Consider the following 25211-nt stretch of genomic DNA (forward strand, 5'->3'; position numbering starts at 1 on the left):
AAGTCATGACATGAATGGAATATCAATAGCACAAAGCCCTCTAAAGAACCAGGTGTTATGTTTGCTAGGCAACAAGCTACAGTAGCAGTTATCCTTGAAATGAAAAGTGGTTTGCTAAACCAGCTTTATAGTCAAGGTCCTACTTTACCTAAAACTATAGCAGAGAGGGAGCACACAAACACTTTCACTGAGTGAAAGTGAAAGTGTTTGTGATGAGTTTTAAAGAAACATTCAGAAGACCATCAGGTAATAAGTGCTGCAATTTATTTCAATACTCACTGTCAGTGAGAATATGAATAATTTATATGTGTGCATGATAAATGTTATAAACGCTGACGTTGTATAAAACTGTATTGTCCAACAGCACTCTGGAAAGGTAATCCATAGTTGCAGGAGATAAATGTTGAGTTGGTACACAATACATTTGTGAATAATGAATCAAAAGACACCTTACAATGCATTTAGTGTGGTAATAAGTATTAATTAACTGTTCACATTTAATCTTTTTAATTGTTTAAAAAAGAACTGCATTCACTAACTGTCATTAATGCACCAGCTGTTTCTGAAGCCCCGTTTACACGAAGGGAAGACGCAGATATTTTCCTGCGGTTTGGCCTCTCATTTACACAAAAACCCTGTTTTTATCACAGAAAACTATTATTTCTAAAAACTTCGGCCAAAGTGGAAATTTTTGAAATCTTCGTTTGCATGTTTGCATGTAAACTGAGACAAACGGAGGTTTAGGCAGCCGAGAGAGAGAAAGAGGACATTATTGGTTGCTGTTGCTGCTATTGTCTGGATTCTGATTGGCTAATGTGGGCTTGAGCTTCTCGTTACACTGCCACCTACAGGTCTGGCGTGCTCTTGACTGCATTGACGGCATATATATACACGGGTACACATAAACGAACACTTTCCTGAAAACCGAGAGGTTGAAATGTCCGTTTATGAAAATAGCCGGCCACGTGTAAACGTAGCATAAATGTATAACACTCAAAGCATGTCCTCATATTTGTTTACAACTGCCTCCTCCTACTACTAATTTAGTGCATTACAAAGCATTTCTATAGTGTTTGGATATACGTTATAGCGCGTTATATAGCTTTTTTTAGTTTAGTTAGTGTGAAAGAAGGTGTGACCCAAAGGCAATGTCTAATATGGCACTGTATATTACAATACTGTATATTAGATATTGCCACATAGATTACGTTGCTATCACTGTGTGTTGAATGTGATATAAGAAACATAAGCAGTGTTTCATAATAGCAGTTGTTCAACCAGGCAGGTTGACTAAGCACAGGAGTCTTATTTAAGGCAGCAGCAGCAGCCGCCTGGAGGAATAGCTCCGCTGGAATCGATGGATAAACAAGCACATGCATACAGATGGCTACTTGAGCAATTTGATGGTACCTTTTGACGTAGAGTAGGTTTGTTGTTTATTTAAAGTTGCACTAGGCAGGATTTACATTCCAGAAACCCTCAACTGTTTAAATATGAAAGAACTGCTTTATTCCCCCACCACAATATGGCGCTGTGTATTCCCTGTATTTGCAGCATATTAAACTTTGGTTTTGTGTATTTACAGTACCAAAATACAAAGTGTTTGCAGAGTAGGTGTTTGCAGAGTAAGCTGTATTCTAAAGTGCTACAGCTGTTGTCTTTCTTCTCGCTACTGATATCTGGAGCTGTTTTACCTACAGCAGTTTTATTTTATTTGTAGAGCACCAATAACAACATAAATTGCAAGTTTACTGATATGCACCACAAATAGTATTCATAACAGTAAATCGGCTTAAACACAATTAAACTATAAACACAGAAACTGAGCACTACAATTAATATTATAGCAAGTGTGGAATGCTATAAACAAGCCATTTTAGATTTACTGCAACATACCTGATGGACAATAATCATGCAAAACTATAAGCATATATAACATGCACTATGGGAGACTGTCACTGTGAATATATTTAAAACTGGCTGAAACATGCCTTGCTCAATGGGCTCTTAAACAGAGAATGCTGTTAAAAATACATAGATAAATAAAGATGAAATAAAGTGTAATAAAGCGCAGTTACACTTTCAAATAAATCCAAAGCAGCAATTGAATTGCATTATAGTTATCCTCTATGTGTTCTATTGCAGTAGAATATGCTGATGAGAGTAGGCTATATCAACACATTTATGAGTCTTGCTTAGCTACAGGGTAAGCAGGTTCACAGTTAAAGATTCATAGTGACTGACATTAGCTAAATAGCTGCTGCCTAAATCTGGCTCTCCCGGGCTGATTGTTGACAGCAGTTTCATTTAAATATTTATCATATGCATATTGGACCCCTAAGGGCAGCATTTGAAATTACAACAGTCAGTCCGTTAATTGCCAAAAAGGCCACACAAGCTTTGGGATCTAGATGTTCCATTTTATTATTAATGAGCCAGAGAGTGCAGTTTGACATTTATGTTGGGCCTGCAGATGCAAATGAGTCTCAGTATAAGAGTCCAAAAGTGAAAGTGCATGCACCAGTAATCTGGTTTGTGCTCAAAGAAGACTGCTGATTTGTAGAAGCACATAATTTTTGTTCAGGTTTTTTAACTTTAACTTTAACTTTAAGTTCTTTAGAAATCTAATAACTCAGATGTCAATGTTTTACTCAATCTGAAGTGCTACAGAAAAAAACAAGGTCAGTTAATTTATTTTAGGAAAAAGTCCTGAGAAAGTAGAAGGGACCTTTTTGGATATATTTACATTGACCCCTTCCCTCTCCAGTATTCCTGGAAGGGGAGAATATACTGAATCTTCCTAAATCCTAAAGATTTATTATATCTGTACATTAAACACACATTCTTTAAACTTTATACTGTGAACTTCTGCACATTCTATCCTCTTCTTTTCAAACACCAACTGTACAGCTCTTTTCATTTTGAAAACATATATTATTTATTGTAGATAAGCATTTATTTTTTATATATACAATTCGTGATTTTTGCAGTACTTGTTTTCTCTTTCTCTCTTTTACTAGGTGTATTGTTATGCACCAAATACCAAGGCAAATTTATTGTATATGAAAACCTACTTCAAAACACATTCTTGACACAATTTATAGCCCAGCGTGTTTTTCTTTTGCATTTCAACACTGGACAGCCCACTCGTTTGAGTTTCCCCCAAATTCAGGCATCAATAGACATCCTAATCCATTCAGACTCAAAGAGAGTTTGAAAGGATCGAGCCTGCGTGCAGGTAATGTCCAAAATGATGAAATATAGCACAGTGCAAGGCTTAAAAGGTCATTTCTAATGCAGTCTCTAATGGGCTTTCCGTATGTTGTTAGCTGCTGCCACCTGAATTCCATCAGGCCAGCTAAGTGGGGGGAAGCCAGCGCCTTCCATAAACATCTGCCATTAGTGTTCAGGCTGCAGAGGGTGGGATTAAAGTCTCCCAAGGTTCATGACAAGATAAGTTGTAAAAGCTTGGCTGAGGGTCAAAGGTAACAGGAATCAGATGAGGTGTATTCCCCCAGTGAACTGTCCTGTAAAGATATATAAATCACCTGGACAGCTGCTACCGCCTATTTGTATTTGTCCGTCTCTCAGCCTTTACTGTTTTTTTTCCCAGACATCCACACAGAGAATTCCTCCACTGTAATTCCTTGGAACTTTGCGGCTTACTGAAGGGAGGAAAGGAGGACAAGGGAGCTGCTGACATAGTGACATTGATAAAGCACTCCACCAAGGCCTTAGACCACTACAATTTAGGAGAGATTGATTATCCAATTTGCACGATAGGGAACTTCACATGTTGGAGCGGCACTAACAAGATGCAACTGTCCAGTCATGCTTTCTCTGCTCGTTATGCAATTCCTTGTCGGCTAGAAAGAGTGTGCACGATAAAGAATAAAAACAGAATTTTCATGAAGTGATGAAGACATTTGCTATTTTTCATAATTAAATGTGTATTCTCTACCGATCTGCAATAACTTTATGACCACTTTCTACTGCTATTGATTCACCGAGAACTTTTGGCTTTGTGTGCACCTATTTTATGGATTTAAATTAAATGAAAAGATCGCATTCTGAGACATGTAATGAATTTCTTCAAATTGCAATCAATTGCTAGTCTGATTTAGGAGTGAAATGATATGCCCCAAGGGACGGTTCATTATTTATTTAAGGGGCCACCGGAGGAGTTTTGGGATCTTTAGTTAAAATAGACATGACCCTCCCCTCCCTCGCCAGTAATACATTTTCTATGACCCTCCAAAACGATTTGGAAAAAAGGAATGACCCTCCCCCAACAATTTATCGATACCTTCTGTACTGGTTTGCGCTTGGCAAAGATTTACAGATTCCCTTTGTTTTTTTTAAGCCATGACATACGTGACTAAACCTCTGCATTCTCATCTGACGCATCCCACTCCTCTGTTATGGTGTGGTGGCCATTTCAGTAGATTTACTCACTAACGTTGTTGTAGAAACAACAACTAAATGCACACTTCCTGCATTACTGCATTACTTCAAATACTAAGTTACTCCTCTAGTAAACTAGTATTCACATGAAATAAATAAATACCGAACGGTCCGTAACTGAACGATAAAGGCCACCAGGAGACAGATTCAAAGATGGAGTCCTTAAAGCTTTAGTGTGTAGTTTCTGTTGCCCCCATGAGGAATTCTAAGTAAGGACAACAACACTGTTGCATCCACATGACACAAGGCTCTGTAATCGCGCACGCGCCCCCCACCCCTCCTCCACACAGTTGATAGTAGCCAAGGAGGACACGGAGGATTAAAAAAAACATGATGTACTCTTCAGAAGAGGTCATTATCTTCGCTCCAGTTTCTGTGCACGAAAGTCGGCGAATGACAACAATTTCTAAACACAGCCATGCTGAGAAATACTGAGAGTGTTTTGTGAAGCTGATAATCTTAATTAGCTTTGTATCAACTCATTTGGCAATGGCTTGAATGTAACGGACATTCATTAATAGAAAAAAAGTTACGCACTACACTGCCGTGCTAAGTGAAAAGACTGTAACTCAATTTTGGTCGAAAATTAGTTATTGTCATTTTTGGAACATTAAAGATCTGCTTTATCATGTGGACAAATATCTTGAGTCAATTTTATTGTAGAAAATTGTGTGTTGTCTTTGCCGTAACTTCAAAAGCCATAGAGAAGCCAAGGCAGAATACCGTAACATCAGTTACGGTTCTTTGTCTTAGTTTCATGGTGCTTCAGAATGTTCAAATTGAGTTAAGGTACTCTGTAAATGCGATGCCCGCGCTGCACACACACACACACACACACACACACACACACACACACACACACACACACACAGCAGAGCACGACGCGGACATGCAGCACATGTACCTTACTGGGAAAGATAGCGCTACGCTCGTTACTGTAAGTAGGCTACAATAAAAGCCAGTATCAACACCCACTCACCTGTCTACAGGCATAAACATGTAGGAAGTGATATATTTCAATCTAATCTGTCTGGGCGCAGTCCACTCTCGTCCACCGCGCTGTTTACACAAACGCAGCTCTACTCTAAATAGCAAATTTTGACAAATAAGCTAAAACAAAAGCTGTTGGTTTGTAGTTTAACTGTTTCTTAGTTTGCCACAAATCTTGAAATTTGAAAGGTCAAATTTGAGTTCAACATTTCTTTTGTAGATAGATTAATACAGGTATACACTACAAAATGTGAACATAACAATATTATACATAGGACATGGTAAGTCCCTTTGGGGTGGACTTTGGGCTTTTTCACTTTGTAAACCTATAACGTGCACAAAAAGATATATAACACAATAAAGGAAAGGGGAAAAGCCAAAAAGCATAATATGAGCACTTTAAGTTGAAGTTCAAATTAATTCAAATTGGACTTTTCCAACTTTTCTGTAGTGTATATCCTTTACGCTCTGCAAACAAACAATTTCCTTTATCTCAATTAAAAACTGAATTGACGCAGGCTGTAAAATGGTAAGCAGTATTATCTTTTATTTTGCTGTAAGGGCAATCGTGCCTCAACGCCAGCTTGCCTATTGGTGTCCATGCTTGTGTCCGACTGAGAAATGAGATTAAGACTACTCCTCGTCTGCAATATTCCTGGTCGTAATGTCCCGTCACACAGGTCATTAAGCTAGCAGGATAACAAATGATTAGTTGAGGGCCACGTTTGATCTCACCTTAGCTCTATTGTTGAAGTAAATTTGTGTCAACACAATGGCCCATGTCAAGTCAGCCATTCAAAAACAGGATTTAAAGTCTATTGTGTTTCAGCACGCTTGATGTATGTGAGGGAATTTAGTTCAGATGCTCCTAATGACTCCATATGGTGAGTGAATGTTTGCACTTATTGATTTTATGCTTGCCATTCTATGCATTTCCATAAATGCTTTTAATGGTGGACTCTTTTACCACTGCTGATGCTTTGACTTGTAATATTGATTTGTCTTGAGTGTTCGATAAGTACACAAAGAGAAGTTTCACTTTTATCAATTACAGAACATATACATATACATATAAGTGCTTTTATGCCACTGCTTTTAGTTTACATTCATTCGCCAACAGAACGGTATGTAGCCTATACATTTCTTGCCAATGTAAACCTTGTGAAAAGGTGACTTGTTTCAAGGGCAAGTCCATTATTTTGTATATCACTCTGTAGCTTCCAATAGTGTTCCTTCTATATTCCATACCAAACATTCACAATTTGGTCAAAGTAAGCCCTTCTAAAAAGGTTTTCCCACGTGACCTGATGTAGGTTTCTGTATGATGATGTTACTTTAGTACATTACAGTAACACAAACATTGGTTCAGTCACAAAATATTACAACTAACTAACCGATCGAGGCAGTGATAGCATCTCCCTTGTTCTTTCAAAGGAGTCTGGTGGCTTTGAATAGAGCGATATGTTCTGCTGTGGACAGAGGGGTACCAGCAAAAATGTATTTTAGCCACCTAGAAAAATCAATATTAGTTTAAGTCTCTATATTTGAAATATTTTCACCGCTTTACCTTGCCGTCAGAAAGCCCTTTCCGACGGGGAACTAAAGTCGTTGTATTGCTCTCCTCAAATCCACCAGACTTTGTTAAAAAAAACAGTAATTTCACCTCGCAGAACACAAGATGCAGGTCTAACCTTACCACTGCCTAACGTGGCATCCACAGTAGTAATGTGACATTGCTTAACTTCTGTGCTGATATTTCCAAACTTAGCACAGCTAACGTTGACTCAGCTACTGCTGGCGTTATTCATAACCTTATTGATTAGCTTACTGTGATAGCCCACGTCACTGCTTTTTTGCTAAGCTGAATCGGCGTTTCCATTTGAAAAACCCAGAAAACAATGATGGACGGACTCGGACTTTAAGGGTATTTTTTTTCAGCTGGTCTGTTCATTCAATCTGGTTACAAGCACATGTATTCTTGCATATGGGTTAAATAAGGGGTGTGGAACTAATGTGCTGAAACTGAAAACAAACTCAGTAACATAATCTGAGAACTTTCTTAAAATTATTTTCCTGTAGAGCCCAAAGAATGTGTGGACATAAAACAGCATGTGGGACAGGACATAAAGGATGATGAGAAAATAATTTCTTACAGTCCCTAACAAATTACAGGTGTCAATATTTTGTATTCAGATTACTGTAATCCCTTTTTACATAGAATCTGCTACTTCTTAACAATTCACCTCTTTCTCTGGGAGCAATTAAAACAAGCCTGTGAAGCCCGGGTCCAATAGGAAGCATTAGCAGACTTATGACTTCAAAGGCTGAGCTCAAATACACCACAATGAGATGTGTTTTCAGCCATGGCTCCTTCACAACAGACAGACTTTCTTTTCTTCTCTATACTGCACAGTATCAGCTTGATCTTTAGTGTTATCAAAGAACATGTGGGAATGGGGAAAACACAGGAAAATCAACACTTCAATTTCAAAGAGAGTCAACAGCTGAGGGCTACACATGCTGAACAGTGCATACAAAAGGAGCTACATGCATCATTGAATCCTGAGCAGTTTGATATGCATATGATTTGCTCACACAAACCCTGGCAGTGTTTCCTCATATACAGTATGTGGGTGATATGTAATTTGGCCCAGCAACGGGTGCGAGCCCAACAAGTCATGGAATGTGAATTTTAAACCTGTAAAAAAAAAATCTCGCTTCACACCAAGACTTTCTCCTTTTATTGTTTTTCTTTAGTGTTCATAATTCTGAAGAAACAGAAACGTGTTTTGCATTGATAGCTTTGGTCTTTGCATGCCTGCATGAAATTGTGTTGATATAAAATAAAACACCTCCTAAACTATTCTCATGACTCTGCACAGACTGTCTGCCAAATGTTTCCACTTTGCATTGCCAGCCATAGTTTACATTTCCTCCACAAAGATCTGATTAGTAATTCAATTCAGTCTGAATTGTTTTCATTTTAATACCTCAGTGAGACTTTGTGGGAGCAATTAGCATATTTCTGAAACCTCCTTATGACACACACACACACACACACACACACACACACACACACACACACACACACACACACACACACACACACAACGTGGCATCTTTTCTAATAGATGAGTGAAAGAAGGATAGGAAATTACTGTGTAAATAAATTTGGCTGCGATTGGTAAAATGTTCTACCAGCCTTTTCGGCAGGAGGCCAGCTCTTATCTGGAGTATTTTTGTCTGTCACTATGCTAAAAATCACCTGTGGCTAGGAAAAAAACAAAGTCATTTTTGTGTTTAGGCCCTTGTCAACATGGATGAAAAATTTACTTTTCTTGCTCTGATCTTTTGCCATAGTTTGCAGTTTCCAGAAGAGGACAAATGTGCCATTCCTTGGTTTTGCACCACCTCTCACTAGATCGCCTCACTGCATGCTTACATGGCACTTGAGACATGCTACCACTGATTAGGCTAATTGCCTGCCCCCCCCAACCCCAACCTGTTCTGCCATTTCCAAAATTTAGCTGTGCCTGGGTCATCCATTTGTCTTTGTGTAATGAAATCCCAAGGGCTCTACAAGCTGTAGCTCCCCATCTTAGGAGCTATTGAATACAGAGACACAAATTACTTTTGCACTCTTATTACGGGCCCCGTTAATCCCGGACCTCTTCCACTCTGCAGCCCAGTTGCCACTAAAGTAATGACCCTAATTCAGTGAGACGAGCAGTGGGATTTAACTGTGAGGGGATGGAGTGGAGAAACAAAAGAACTGTTAACAAACTGAAGATGTGATTGTGTGGGCAAGCTTGTGCATTTTAGTTGTCATCGTTTCTCCTGCTTAGTTTATCTGTAATTTGATGCTTTTACTAGACCTGGGTAAGGAGGCACTTGCAAATGAATTGTAGAGGATGTTGTGGATGCTTGAAGCACCAGATGAATGGTGTGGCCTGTACAAAAGATGATTGCTGTTTGCCTTGCTTCCTTGTACAATAGTTATTGTTACTATACCTGTAAAGTCTATCCTACTGTTTACTTTATTCCCTTATAATGCCCATATTTAATGCTGTCTTTTTTTTTTTAAACGTTATCCTTGCACTGGTATAGTTTTTATATTACCATGTCTACATTCTTTTCTTATATTGTCCATATTTAATGCTAGTCTCTAGACTTTATCCTTGCACTATTGGACTTATTTAGATATAGATACTTTATTTATCCAGAAGGAAAGTAAGGATTTTATTTATTTATTTTATTTGCACTACCACCATGACACACACACTCTCATAGAGCACCTTACCATTCATACTGAATCACAGGGTCAGTCCCTGGCCTGTCACTGCAAGGGTCTCATGCGTATACATCCCTTAGTACATTCATGTGGATTTTTTATTTAGTATCTTTTCTTTTATATCATACTGTTTATGATGTATGTGTATGTTGTGTGTGATGTCTTTAAGCTTCTGGGACTTTGAATATCTCCTTGGGGATCAATAAAGTATCCATCTCTATCTATCTAAAGCCTCATAACGCACAGCACATATTTACAACTGGAAGATTTAACACTCGTAATTTAAAAAAAAAATGGGTCCTTGATAGGCAGTGGTAGAAGAAAAAGTAGGTTTCACATTTAGCCAGCAGTCATTGATATTGTTGGCTGAAATGACAACTACAGTATACCAGCAGATTTTGGGAATCTATCCATGTCCCCAGGGTCCTATGTTCCCCAGCTCAATACCATCTTAATATGACACATTAAGAAGACATTTCAAACGGTTTTATGTTCTCAGCAATGTTTTTCCCTAGGTCAAATGTTTAATGTATGTTTCCCTGGGTCAATATATTGAAATCATGCACAGCTTATACTACACTTATGATGATATACTCCTCAATTTGCCCTCAAATTTGCAGGGAAGACAGTTGTCTTGACTTTTGACATTTACAGTGATCAGATTTTTATCCCTCCATCTCCCTTCATTCTTTTGTAATTCGTTGTTAATCACTTACAATGCTAGTTTATATCACATGCCCGGGGAACATATGGATGATCCCTGTGCTAGCTAGACAGAACATGAACCAAACGTAATGTCTAATGTTAGCAAGCCAGGCTAACTAGCTTTCACATTCCGAGAAAAAGTTTAGCTGACTTCCAGTTTCTGAGTGAAATACAAACTTAACAGCACAATGGGTCCTCCCAAATTATGTTGCAAAGGAACATCTGACTTGTATGAAAAAAATTGAAACATTTGCACAATAGCTGCAGTATCATTATGGGTTATATTTCTTTACCAAAAAGTGATGAGAATTCAAATTTCAGTGTGACTTTAGAATTAATTTTCTTTGAAAGTCATTTTGAGGTATCATTATCAAAGTATCATTACAGTCAGGACAGCCTGACCCTCCCTTATTAATGATCCATAGATGTACTTGAAGAACAGTTAGCATTTCCCCTCTGTAAGTAATATTCCTGATTAGATGATAACAATAATGATTGTAATGGACTGTCTTCACTTTGCTAATTACTTTGTGCTATTAATACACAATAGCGAGCTCTCTCAATCAGCAGTGACAGCCAGGCATAAACTACTAATTGGATTTGTAAAATCCATCGCTGCTGTTTTTATTCTGCAGAAGCACAAAAGATTGGATTCACTTCACCAACTCAGACACATTACTCTCAATACAAACAGGATGATGTAATGCCGAGGATTAACATATTTATACTGTGCAGCTTAATCCACACCAACAGTACATCAGGAAAGAAATGGAAATGTGAGCATGCAGTGGGAGTGGTAATATAGTTTCTGGTTCACTGGGCTGTAGTGGCTTTCTATGTTGTATGAATGCACACCATGAACCACCAATACATCCTCTGCCTTCTTCCAGCAGGAACACGAGTGTGCAAAACATGATAAATGGTACTGTAGTGTATAAGTGGCAACATTTCACCACATGACCTGCATAAGCAGAAAACAAGCTAAGCCCAGCACTTTGAAAATTAGCTCTAGTATTAGGAGGATGCGGGTCCAGTTTATGGCATTTTGTAATTCCATTAATTGATACTGTGTGTTTTCTCTGAAGGCAGAAGAGGAGTGTTGCAGATTCATGATGAATTCAAAGGGTGTCAGTGGTCAAGAGGTGTTTATTTCATGGGCCCCTGCCCCACTGACAGTCTTTTCATATCAGGACATGATATAGAGCCCTGACCTGGGGACATTACGCTTCTGGAGTGCAAAGATAGCTCTTCCTTTTGAAATCCAGCAGACCAGCAAATGCAGGAGCCGTGAAGCGGCTAACCTCTCCGTCTTGTGTTTCAGTTCAGAAAAAAGGAGGTTGTAGCTAAAGTGTCATCAAAAGCGGTACAAAAGAGTCCGAAATTACTGTGGTACAAATAGGTCAAGCTTGCCTGACAGTGTTAGAAATCCATATCTCATCCTCAACCTCCTGCAAACTAATTTGATTTATTTGACATTACATGGAACCTACATTAGAAAAAAATGTGTTCATTGAAGGGAAAAGGGATGATTTGTTTTTAAAAGTTAAAGGCTTTGATGCAGACAGCCTACAGTATGTGTTTAACTCCCACATTTTTTGACAGTCAGTCCATCACTTTGGTCCAGACTTCGACAGCAACAACTTGGATGGATTGTCACGGAATTTGGCAAACACATTTATGGTTCGCAGAAAATGAAGCCTACTGACTTTGGTGACTCCCCTGATGTTTCCTCGAATGTCCAACAGGCTGTTCTCATGAACAAGGCTTTAAATTAACTTTTTTACTTACCAGCCAACATGGCTAGTATATTTTTAAATTAACCAGCCAATCAGATTTTCTGCTAGCCATTTTTTACTGATTTCAACAAATATTTACTAATATCAACAAATTTGAATAGCTTAAATACTTAATTTCATCGATACCGCACGCTAGACATGTAGCCAACGGTTGTACAACACATCACGACATGGTGTTCATGGGAAAAGAAGGATTATACTATGAGCAGATAAAGCCAATTACTCACAAAACCGCCCACATTTCTTGGAGGAAAACAGACCAATCCGGCAGCATTTCTGCAGCCGGCCAAGTCAAACAGACACAGTTTTTTGCTGTCATTACCGGCCAAATTGGCTAGCAACTTTACAATGTTACCCGCCAAAGTAAATTTTTTCCGGCATTTGGCAGGTTAGCGGGTGCCAATTATATGAGCCCTGCTCATGAACCATTATAGCTACGAAAAGTAATGCGCTGTAATTCTTGTTTTCCTGTATTCCATGTATTTTTTACTGTATGCCCCACATTGCTTGCCGATGGTATAAGACTGCAAAGATCTGCGTAGCGTGGAGGTCATGTGGACTCAGAGTTGTGTCCTGGAATACGTTAACTGGAAAACACAAAACTTTCACCCAGGAGACGGATGTTCGTGTCCAAACCACAAGACTTTTTTTTCGAATCGCGGTGCCCGGTACCCAGCTCACAGTCATCTTTTCCTCGGCTAAACTTAACTGTCGTGTGACCGGTTGGCAAACAAAACTAATGACATTCCCATCAGACTCGGTTGTACTTTGTTTTTTAGTTCTGTGAAGAAAATTCTAATATTGTCATTTTGAGCATTTTAGCATGCTGACATTAGCTTTTAGCCATTTACAGCCACTAGACTCTTAGTCTTGTTAAAAAACAATAATAATATAATAAAATATCCCTGGTACTGAAGATATATGAATGGTGGTAACCTAACAGTTAAAGTCTGTTTTCTTTATAAGCCTCATATAGTCACTAAACTACTGTATATGTGTACTTTCCCTGTGATCACTTCACAGATGACAGTCCATACCGCACCATGCGGTAAAATGACAAACCATGAAAACGTCTCTCTTTTTTTGTAATCCTTCCTCCCTCCATTCCCAGCACACTTGTAATCCTATACCCATTTCAGCATGGAAATGAGAAATAACAAGATTAGGAAACAATTTATATGAATAGCCCCATGTTCACTTACTGTTTAGCTTTCTCAGGAGGTAAAGGAGACTGTGGTCTCCATGGAAACTGTGACTGGCCAATGGTGAGTGTTTTCTGCCTGACCATATGACGTGCTGCCTGTTGAGAAGGGCATTGAAGTTGGCAGTTGGAGTGTTATAGCAAAAAAGTAGGAACCAGGAAAAGTGCATTACCAGAGAGATTATTTTTATACGGGCTGAAGATGTTTTCTTTTTTGTTTTTTATTATCGTCAGCTTTCAGTTATGAGTTTGTTTAGACATCAACTACACCCAGAGCTATATTTAAATATGTTGCTGCTGTCATAGTCATTAACAATAACAGTAACTTCAAGCTGAAATTACAGTTGAAATGTTTGGTTTTATGACTTTAAAAGTGCTGTGGCAGTGTTACGAAATTGGATCCGCATTAATATATCAACAAAAAAAGCGCATACATCTGTGTTTTAAACTAATACCTCGCTGGCTTTATTGTCTGTAAAGCACTTTGTAACTGCATCCTGAAAAGTGCTACACAAATAAAGTTTATTATATAATGGAACAGGCAGATACAGCTGAGCCCTAAGGAAAATGTGCTGCTCCCTGTTCTGGGCAATATGAGCAGCGGCCTTGAAAAGACCTGTCGACATTGATCAGTCACGCGGCAGGCTTTCTCTGAGATGGGACTTACAGTTATTAGAGCGAGAGGCTGTTAGATGGAGAAGCCTGTCGTCCGTTGCCTCTGACAGCTCAGGTAAGCCCTGAGGAGAACTGCCCCCCCGAGCACATCAACCCTCGCTATCACTCCAATTTCTAGTCAGCAGGGCGGTGTGATGTATTGGCTCTCAACAGTGTGCTGTTCAGAAGGAATTGCATGGCTGTTGAGTGCCATAGCTGTGTACAGTAGGACATACTGTTGATGCTGTTTTTTAAGGAGGCAATAAGTAAGGTTTTTACTGCTCCACGGCAAAAAATGACAACAATATATCTGGCTCTCGGAAAACGATCTTTATAACCTTCCTGCTCACATTTTCAGATGCTTAGGCAAAGGAGTTTTGTTAAACGACACATTATAGTCAGAAAGCCTCAAAAACAAAGTAAAATCACAGCCGCGTTATTATTACTCTATTTTTCATGGTGACACATTACCTTTTCGCGAGACGTTTATGTTGGATTTCAGCTCGTAATTAGCTTACCCCTCTCTGCTGTGAAAATATGACTTCATAATGTGCATCAATTACAGACCATAATAGCTCAAGGGTATGCAAGGAGTGTGGGGGGCTGTTAAGGAGTCTTGTCTTGGAGTGGAAATCTACTGTCAATATTGTTAGGTTTTGATAGAAGTTACAGATTACAAAATGCCCCTTAATGATTCTTACAATTTAGTAGACTTTACAGTAAGTTGCCTCTTCAAGTGAACCTGTTATCACTGTTCAGTGGTGGAGCTCTGTAGTTCAGGTTGGTGCAATGTACTTTTGTGTGTAAATCACAATTTAATTTTCATTCCTTTTACAGTCTCATGCAGATTTAGAAATGTTTTAAATTATATATGGTATACAGACAAAGAAGATCAGCAACCCTGTCTCTCAGAAATTACGTTTATTTACTACTAATTTGTTTTGGCTGTCCCGTTACGAGGTGGAAACGTTTTTTTCAGGGAACAAAGTATCATGTTCTTGTACATGGTGGAGGTCGGGGTGCATGATGGTTGTACATGTGCAGTAGTTTCACACCGGAGACTGGAGTTTGCATTTTGAAACCTGTTTGTAGCTTGATTTAGGCACTTTGGTTTAAAGGTCCGTGTGTAGGACCTTTTGTAGGACCTATTTCTCCCATCTAGCCTTGAGATCATATAGTGCAATCAACTCTTTCGCACCACACAGTTCATAGTACGACCATGTGACAGCGAAAATGCGAAAGGCGGAGCAGTGTGTCCTGTATGTCCCTCACCGGCTAACGTATTTCAAGATGGCGCATGAATATGGAGCGTCTACCCCAGTTAATGCGAATGCAAATGTAAAATTTCAAGCCAAAAGGAATACTTGGAATTGATGGTGGAGGTAAATATTCATGAAAAGGACAAGTTTGTGAACGGGCAACACAGATTTTGATAATGAACAACTAAACACGTTACACACTGGACATTTAAGGTGAGGGAAATATCAAGGTTTAGTATAATCATTCTGTACCTAAGAGTGGATTTAGGAAAACCAAATACATTGAACTTTTTACTGATGTGTTCAGTATCAACATTTTGCCCAAAACGTCACAGTAATTAACATTCCCACATTGTGTTATTTAAAAACGTAATCCAGGGGGTATTACCTTTCGTTCTAAACATATTTTATGCATTTACAGATTAGTAGTCAATGAACTAGTTTCTAGGAGAGAGTGTTTATCAGGGGGAAATTTACTACTGTCCAGCGGTTTGTTGAGCAAACCAAACACTGGCACTGTAAATGTCAATGAGCCATTGAACACATTTAAACGTGTCTTAATAAAAAAACGCAATATTTGGGTCAGACGAACTTAGTCTATATCTACAACGTTCCACTTACGGGATTGCTCCGGTGCCGCAGGAAATTGCGCCGGTTGCATGTCTTTTCGTCGATGTCCGTTTCCTTCTGCTTTCTTTGTGATGGAATTTTAAACTCTGGTGGACTATGCACTACTGCTCCTCAGATCTCTGCAGGGTAAATTGAGACAGCCAGCTAGCTAGACTATCTGTCCAATCAGAGTTTTCTCTCGCACGACTAAAACAACTTTTGAACATACACATTCCACCAAAACAAGTTCCTTCACGAAGCTATTCGCCTGTCGCTTAGACGGCTGTGATTAATTTAAAGAAATGCCAATAAACCAGAGCACGTTTTTCTCCCATCCCGGAATGCTGTGTGGACTGGCCAGACCCTCCGCCACAGCGTGTACAGGATGGGCTGGCAAAGCAAGACTAGACGAACTAAACTAAATTTTTTCTGTCCTGTTAATGATTCCAAAAAAAACTTTGTTTTTTCTTGTGACCCACAAGTAAGGAACCGTTGCTCTAACTAACACAATCTTTTTTTGTACTGACAATGAATTAGAGACCGTCTTTCTGTGTTTTTTTGCTCATCTGTCAATACTAGTCAAGATATTCAGAGGTATTCGAAATATTTCTTAATGGCTCTGTCGAAAGACGGCACCCAGCAGTCGCTCCCTGCTCGCTCTTATGCTTTGTCAGTATTTCTCTAAACCTCTATTTATAATACCCATCCAGCCCGTCTTTAGAAATCCCCCCTCTCCTATAGACCCACACAGCAGGTAATATCTCTCTGGGGCTGCCAACACTGATGTCTTTTAAACCAACAGCCCTATCAGATGACATCAGAAAGCAGCCCATGGTGTGTTCATCCATTTGCCAGGTCCCTCCACTGTGGTCCTGCTCCATCAGGAGGCCGGTACCCCCTAAGACTTGGGAACCCATTTAATCAATGGCAGAGATTACAGTAGTCACGACCAGTTGGCGCCTGCTCGACACTAACGTCTTTGGTGTCCATGCAGGGGCCTGTTAGCCCACTGCCTACCCTGCAGCCCCCCACTATGAAGGGGCAAAGACCACCAGTGGACTGTAGTCAAACACAGTGCCTTATGATTGACGGTGCTGTTGTTGCATAGTTTACCCTCACAAAGCGGTCTTACAGTGCATTGTAAAAGCAAAGTTGTGAACTTGTGTTTACCTTCACATGGGGATTTGTATTATGCTTCTGCACGTTGTACTATTTATGTTAAGTTTGTTTTTTGCAGCTTTTTACAGCGACACAACCATCAAAACAAAGTTATACACACATCAAATTTGTGATTAGATGCTGCCTTTACTTCAGTCGTTTTGAGATCTTCTCCCGCTGGCACCATGTTGTCAGGCTTTCCATACTCCCCAACATGCACAAATTAACATTCTGAAAGAGACATCTTTATGTCTCAGTGTTATTTTTCCAGTAGCAGAGATTCTTAAAATATTCACGGTCATATTGGGTAAACCTTAGCCTCCAAGGTTGCCAAGGAAGTGTTGATAGAATTTGTTTCCCGCAGCAGCTGCTCTCCGGAACTCAGAGGTCTATACAACATCTCTGCTGGGCACCATCAGATGAGTCACTGTGAGTTTGTGAGTTTTTTTCAAAGTGGCTTGTTTATATTCATTTAGAAGATAATCTATTACATTCATTTTTAATGATATCCTGGTGGGAAACATTGATTTCACATGAGGCTGACTGAGGATCTGTTGACATTGCAGACAAGTACAATGTACTAAGTTTACTTTTTTGTTTACTATATTGCTACTGTAGGTACACCGCCGGTTTACTATTGAAGTAATTGTATAGTTACAATTTGGGTTTGAAATTGTCTGAGTTTGTTTTTGTATACTTTGAGAATACTTTAAAGGAACACGCCGACGTATTGGGAATTTAGCTTATTCACCGTAACCCCCAGAGTTAGACAAGTCGATACATACCCTTCTCATCTCTGTGCGTGCTGTAAAGCTGTCTGACGGCTCCAGCGGCATCAGCCTATAACAGAACATGCAGGTGAATGGTTCCAGTAATCCTACTGCTCCGAATAAGTGACAAAATAACGCCAACATGTTCTTATTTACATGTTGTGATTTGTAGAGTCACAGCGTGTACAAAAAACAACATAACATGAGACACAGCCATCTTCTAACCGTAAACAAACCGGGAACTATATTCTCAGGTGGAAGAATATAGTACTTGGGCGGAGTGATATACTCGCAGCAAGCCTGTCTGAGAATATAGTTCCCGGTTTGTTTACGAATAGAAGATGGCTGTGTCTCATGTTACGTTGTTTTTTGTACATGCTGTGACTCTACAAATCACAACATGTAAACAGGAACATGTTGGCATTATTTTGTCACTTTTGTCACAATTCCGAGCAGTAGGCTAGTTGGAACCAGTTACCTGCAGGATCTGTGCTGGGCTAAGCTAATGCTGGAGCCGTCAGACAGCTTTACAGCACGCACGGAGATGAGAAGGGTATGTATGGACTTGTCTTACTCTGGGGGCTACGGTGAATAAGTTAAATTCCCAATAAGTCGGCGTGTTCCTTTAAAGTTACAAGGTGTAATTGCAGGTGTGTTTTTGGATCTCACTTTTATTTTCTGTAGTTCAGTGGACCAGAAACACAACTGCAAACTGTATTTGGACCTAAAAGCACATGGTTAAGTATACTATCCTCAGTAGCTTTTCCTAAACGTTAGACATGTTTTCAATAAGACTGTGGCAATACAAATAAAACTTGGGTAAAAAGTATACATACTGTCAAAATGAGAAAATTGATTGACGTGTTCTGCATTCAACAACCATAAGCAGTTGAGTCGCCTAATCACTAGAGTACCGTAAAATTCTAAATTACACAGGCCGAGTGACTTTCCACGGCCCTCCTAAAAATGACCTCGGACGACTCATCTAACGAACTCTCCAGAGGGAGTTTTCTGGTCGAGGAAACAAGCAGCGAGGTGAAAGAGTGCCTTGTCTGAGCAGTCAGGTATGAGCTGTTCAGTTTCATGAATGTGCATGTTATATCCTTAGCCAGGTGAAGGTACAATCCACAGGCTGTTACCGAGGAGTTTTCTTTGGCCCTGAGGTTGCAGAAGAGCAACAGACTCAAAGGCATCATACAGATCTTGTTTGCTGCTACCAACTCCTCACCCTGCCGCTTTAGCCCCAAATGATGATAGAGAGCAGCTACTCCGGTGATGCTTTGAATTTTTATGGGACGTTTATTTTCTTTGGCAAAGAAACAGAGAGCACAGGAGAGGGTTGTTTAGTGGCGAGGGTTCAGTTCGCTCTGCGATTCCTGGCATGACGTCTGAAAATAGTGTCAGTTATTTTTAATTTGGGTTATGCTGATTAGACTCTGTACCTTTGGAACATTTGGTGTGTACCATTAGGTGACCTGTCGTGACATTGTAGATGAAGATTGACAGCAAACATGTTACAAGATTCATGACCTACATAAACCAAAGGCTATCGTTCCACTGCCCGCACTGACTTTGCCCACACATATTGTATCTATTTTGTCTCGTTTGTCAACGATGGGAAACTGTGGGAGGATTTTCTGTCATAAAGCTGTGGTGAGATTAACCTTCTGGGGTGCAAAATATGAGCTGCTGCCTATTAACTTCCCATTCCTTCCATTTTCTAAGATTTGCTGTGTCGTAATTTGATCAAACACATTAAATTAAGAATATACAACATGCAACATAGCGCAAAACTGAAACTATGAAGAATCCAAATTAGACTAGACCCTCCTTGGTATTGTGCTGACATGGTGTATATTCCCAAACAGATTTTCCAATTAAATTAGCACAAATCAGTTAATGCATAGTAGGTTGAGAGCTTTTTGTCGTTGCCCACTTCTGTATAGTTTGCTGGCAGAATTTTCTTCTAGATCAGATTGGCTCACCAATAAAAGGATAAAATATTATCTTCATAATTGCAGAATATACTAAACTTAAAATATTGTGCCTGTTTCAGCTTCAGTTTGTCAAAGATGTCTTTCTCACCGAAAGAACGAATAAGAAAATCTGTGAAAACCCTAATCCTAATCGTGACCCTATGCGGCATGTTACGCTCATTCCCCAAGTATGTAAGATTTGATACTCTTAAATGTAAACATTTCACTATGAAAAAAGAAATTTCCAATTTCATTAAACAAATTATAGTTTGTTCCAACTTGGGTCTAATTTTTGTTAATTTGGCAATTGTTCATTTCGGTAATAACAACATAGTACTCCATTGCATAAAGTTGATTGCTGAGATCTGGGAACATCATCATTCACATACAAAAATGGAATCAGATCAAGGAACATGAGCAGCAAAAGGATAAGAGTTTACAGTCCAACATCCTGGTTCCATTTTAACGGACCATACCAAATGTTTCTATTGAAATGTGGGATCATAACTGACATTTTGGGTGCACTTAATTGTTTCTGGCCACTAAATTTAGTGGTTTAGATAATCTGGCTAAAATTAGGGGCAACCTCTAGCTCACCCAGGAGAGTGTTGAGTCCTTGGCAGCGGCCCAGGTTTGAATCTGACCCGCAGCCCTTTGCTGCATGTCGTCCTGCCTCTCTCTCCCTCTTCCTGTCTTCAAGCTATATCCTATCAATTAAAGGCCGTTAAAAGCCCCAAAAATAATCTCTGATCCTCTGACTGCTGGCTTCGTCCAACTTTGTGACATAGATGTCTGTCATTGTGTTTCCAAATTGCAACATTTAGGTGAGTACAATATTATAAGGAATAACAAGAAAAAAACAAGACCTGACTTTCAATTATCCAGAAGTAACCTTTAAGACAATTCATCCTTAATGACAAGAGTGCTGTTTTGGTTGACACCTCTTATAAATTAGCAGAAATCCCAGTTTGGTATTAAACTCCTAAATTAATAGAATTATACATGAATTTAATTATTTGACCGTCATACTGTGTGATTAATGCTGCCTTTGTGCCTCAAACTGTGATGCATAAAGCATAACTCCCACAGGAACTGGACACTGCAGACCCCTGTGTACATGAACTAAGTAAGTAAAGTTACTATCATAAATATTTCATCGAGAAAATAGCTTTCAGTCATAAATATATCATGTAAACGGGGGCGACTGGAACTGAGCCAGACCTCCTGTAACAGAGCAACACGATATGCATCACCTCATAAAAGGCACCAATTAACCGGGCCCTCGTATATCAGTTCCCAGTCACTTACAAAGTCATTGCCTTCCTTCCTGTCCTCATTATCATCACATACAGTAGGCACCCACAAGAGTGCACTTCACAGTAGTCAAGGGGAAGGGAAGGTTTTGTATTTTATCAGCGAGGGGTTTCCTCCTATGTTCTCCAGGGGCCCCAGGGGCAGAGAATGGGGCTGTAGCTCACCACATGTCTCTGTGTGACATCTCCATTGTGCTGGGAGAAAACACTCATGCGGTGCGGTGCAGACAGCATTCTGAAGTGTATGAATTTTGACAGTGAGACATATATCAAAGCATCTACTCTGCATATCACAACGTCCAACCCACCAAGTTCACTGGGTAGAAACAATGAGACGGAAAGTAACAGGCTTCTCTAAGAGTGTTTGTGATTTTCACTGACTTATGGGGTCAGACAGTATCTGTGTCAAAGGTTGCAAAGGCCTTGTGCTCTGCAGAAGTTTAATACCTCAAAGACTTCATATTATGAATGAATTAAAACTGTACTTAGAAATAAAGATGCTTTTAGATAAATAATGTTAAACTATAACAATACTTACTTAAAGACATGACTGATTTTACCTCTTATAACAATGCATTTCCTATCTTACTCCTTTTTTCTAACTAAATTATTTGGCCAATTTATAAAATATGCAATGGATACCTGGGCTTTCTGAAACTGCATGGCCAAGTGATGCAACATCAAAACATCTAATGGGAATAAATGTTTTTTTTTTCTTTTTTCGCTGATGACGAGGATCTAGAGATAGTCATCTCAGTCCTTTAGTCCTACACTTAGGTCCAGAGAATGAAATAACTCAACTATTTGATGGCTTGCAATGGAATTTTGTGCCTACATTCATGGTTCTCAGAGGATGCATCCTAATGATTTTTCATGTTGTGCCACCAGCAGGTCAAAATGTTGACTTATTCATTGGAATATTTCACCATCTAAAAGGTAGATTAGCACAAATTTAGTTACAGACTTTTACAGATTAATTCTGCAGACTTGATCTTCTGGCTTTTTGTTGAGTGCCAGCATTACATTTTTTAATTTGTCCAATACTTTACTTTATGACTAAATAAAGCTTCAAAGCTATTGCTATCCCCATCATGATCACCTGTATTTTATGTGCAGTGCTAATTATCAAATGGTAAACACCCTAAATTGTAATTGTGATCATGTTAGCATTCAAAAGCACCACTTGTCTAAGCCTCACTGAGCCGCTAGCATCGCCGTATACTCTCTGTCATGACTCCTTCTCCTAGATTAAAATGTTTGCTATTTAGTATTGCAGACAGAGCAGCATTAAAATATTACGGACTTCTCCTTTACCTAGTATGAAACTATTGGGCAAAAACATCTCACACAAATGCAACCGCTTTGCCAAAAAGCAAAAAAACTAAAATGTTGTTTAAACACATTGAAAATCTGGCCGACAGAGCGGTATTTTGTTGAAACAGTGTTGTTGTGGCAAACAGGAAAGTGAAGCAGCTCAGATTGAGAGGAACAGTGCTGCTGTGTTTTTATAGCCTATATCTCCACACAGCAAATGTGCTTTGCGCCATATCTGCCCGCTACATTATTTACACCTCATTTTTATTAGGGCAATCTTGACATGTGTGCTTGGTGATAGATGGGAGTGTTTTTTTTGTTTTTTTTTACACTAGCACTGTAGGGTAGCCAAAGTGGGCCATGGGCTTGGCTCTTACCACAAAAAAATGAAAAAAGGGTAAATATAATGGAGGTTTTACTGCCTTTGTTTAGCTTTTTTTTTTAACAGGATGGATTTAGGCTGGAAAATGTGTCAAAAACTGGAGTTTTAAGCTGATTGTTTTGGATGAATGAATGTGCTGCAACACCCAGAGGGCCTTTGAGTGTTTGATGTCACAGAGCCAAAGACCAGATGTAAATATACCTCTTATTATAGTAAATGGGTTGACCTGAGAGTCAACATGGATCCAATTATTCCTTAATTTTTAATCACATACAAACTAAATCCCAAACCTGCTATTTGTCCATGACCATTGTATCTCATTTGCAGTGGGGGTAAAGGGTTGTTTCTACAATTCTCTTTCTACAAGTCACTTTATTTGGCAAATACGTGAAATTAACAGGAATTTCAGCCCATGAAACAGGCATAGAAAAACACCTACAAATGCACAATGAAACAAACAGGATTCAAGCACCATGCCGCTCAATTCAAATGGTCATATCATTATGCAGTCAGTGCATTCTGCTCGTTTTTTGTCACCATCATGATTGACACGTCCATACAATAAAAACGAAGAGTGGAATTCTGAAAAGCTCCCCTCAATAATACATATTTATATTAGTTTCCGTTGAAATGTTATCCAAATAGATCTGACCTTGCCTCAGCTAGGCGAACAAAATGAATTATATATAACCTATACAGACTTCACTTGGCAAATAAGGGGGAATAATACATACTATGAAGCGCTGAAGATGCACTTTTCAAGCCGCTATAAGCCAGGGGGACATCCACATTGGTGAAATGTCAAAGCCTGAAATCCACAGGAGATACATTCCTGGATTTGTAAAGGGATTTTCTTTGAAGCATATGCTGGTGAATATTAATGTCCAGAGGAACTGCGGTTGTCTGGCTTTGTGCGGTTAAAAATGGTCACGACAGCATGAAGAGAGGCTGCACAGGTTGTATTATTTAAATTAATACCAGAAATAACCTTAAAATTAATCTTAAAATGACTCCTTTCCTTACCTGAGGTCAAATTATCTTCACTTCACTGAATCTATTTAGAAAGTAACCCAAATAATCGTATACAGCTACGGTAGAGGAAGTAGAGGATGGTATAGGCACTTTTTATTTGAAGAATACCATTGCACCTTTTAGGTTTTACACAACAGATTTCTATGAATTACATTATTGCAGTGCACCATAGTAACTAGTTGTACTGTCTCAGGCACTGTACATTTGATGCCCTTTGCTGATTCATATCTTCCTTTTTAAGATACTTTTTTGGGGGATTTAAGATAGACTTAGCCTACATGGAGCGCACCCCAGTTGAGCTAGAGGTCACCCTGCTGATTCATATCTTTGATAAAAAACACATATAGCACTTATAGAATAAACTATCCAGTCATAGAATTATATCCAGTAGTATATTTGTGGGTCCATTTCCTGGTGTATGTGACAGCTTACACATCAAGCACCAATTATAATAATTATCCAATAATATAAAATAAAACTACACACCCAGGGTCCATTTTCCTGCATCATGAGTACTTTTACCTTTACTTTGAGTATATTTTGCCGATTATACTTCCTTACTTTTAGTAAGATTTACGAAACATCAGACTTTAACAGAGGAGACTGCTGTCAGTGACAACAGTCAACGTTGTTTTTAGCATGACCACAATCATTCCATAACCTTAAACAGGCATTTATTATTATAGTATAACCACGACAAAGGTCCCCTAACCTTTAGGTTAAGTACTTATTTTAACCCAAAATAAGATCTTTCTATAAAACAAGTTTATTTTAGGCCAAACCTGACCAGACCTTTACCACAGTGTTTCACATCATAAAATGGATTTATTTTTCAACAATAATTTGTAATGTTCCTGAGCAATGGATCAGAAAATGCTTTTACAGTATTTGTCGTTCCAGTCAGCATTGACAGACAGCAGAGTTTAAATTGGGAGGGCTTGTTGCAAAATATTTCCCTTTCATCAGAGAAAATCATGTCTTGGAATTTTTTTTCCATTTGGTGATTGCTAACTTAAGCAAAAGTCACTGAGTACAACCAAAACAATAAGCGGAAGATAAAAGGATAAAGGATAAAGAGCTGTATGTAGAGCTGCAGATTTGGGTGATAATTATATGTGGTTGGTCACTATGAACAACCCCTTTCACATAGTCAGTTCATTATTAACATCAACACAATGGGATCTGTGGAAGTTTAAGGCTCATCACTCATAAACAGTAGTTGTTCAAACTGTATCTCTATATGTCTGTAGATTGGAACAGTTTGTTTTTAGATTATTTTTTGGGGGCTTTTCCACCT

This window comes from Perca fluviatilis, chromosome 10 (genome assembly GCF_010015445.1).
Source record: "Perca fluviatilis chromosome 10, GENO_Pfluv_1.0, whole genome shotgun sequence".
In the NCBI taxonomy this organism is placed as follows: Eukaryota; Metazoa; Chordata; class Actinopteri; order Perciformes; family Percidae; genus Perca; species Perca fluviatilis.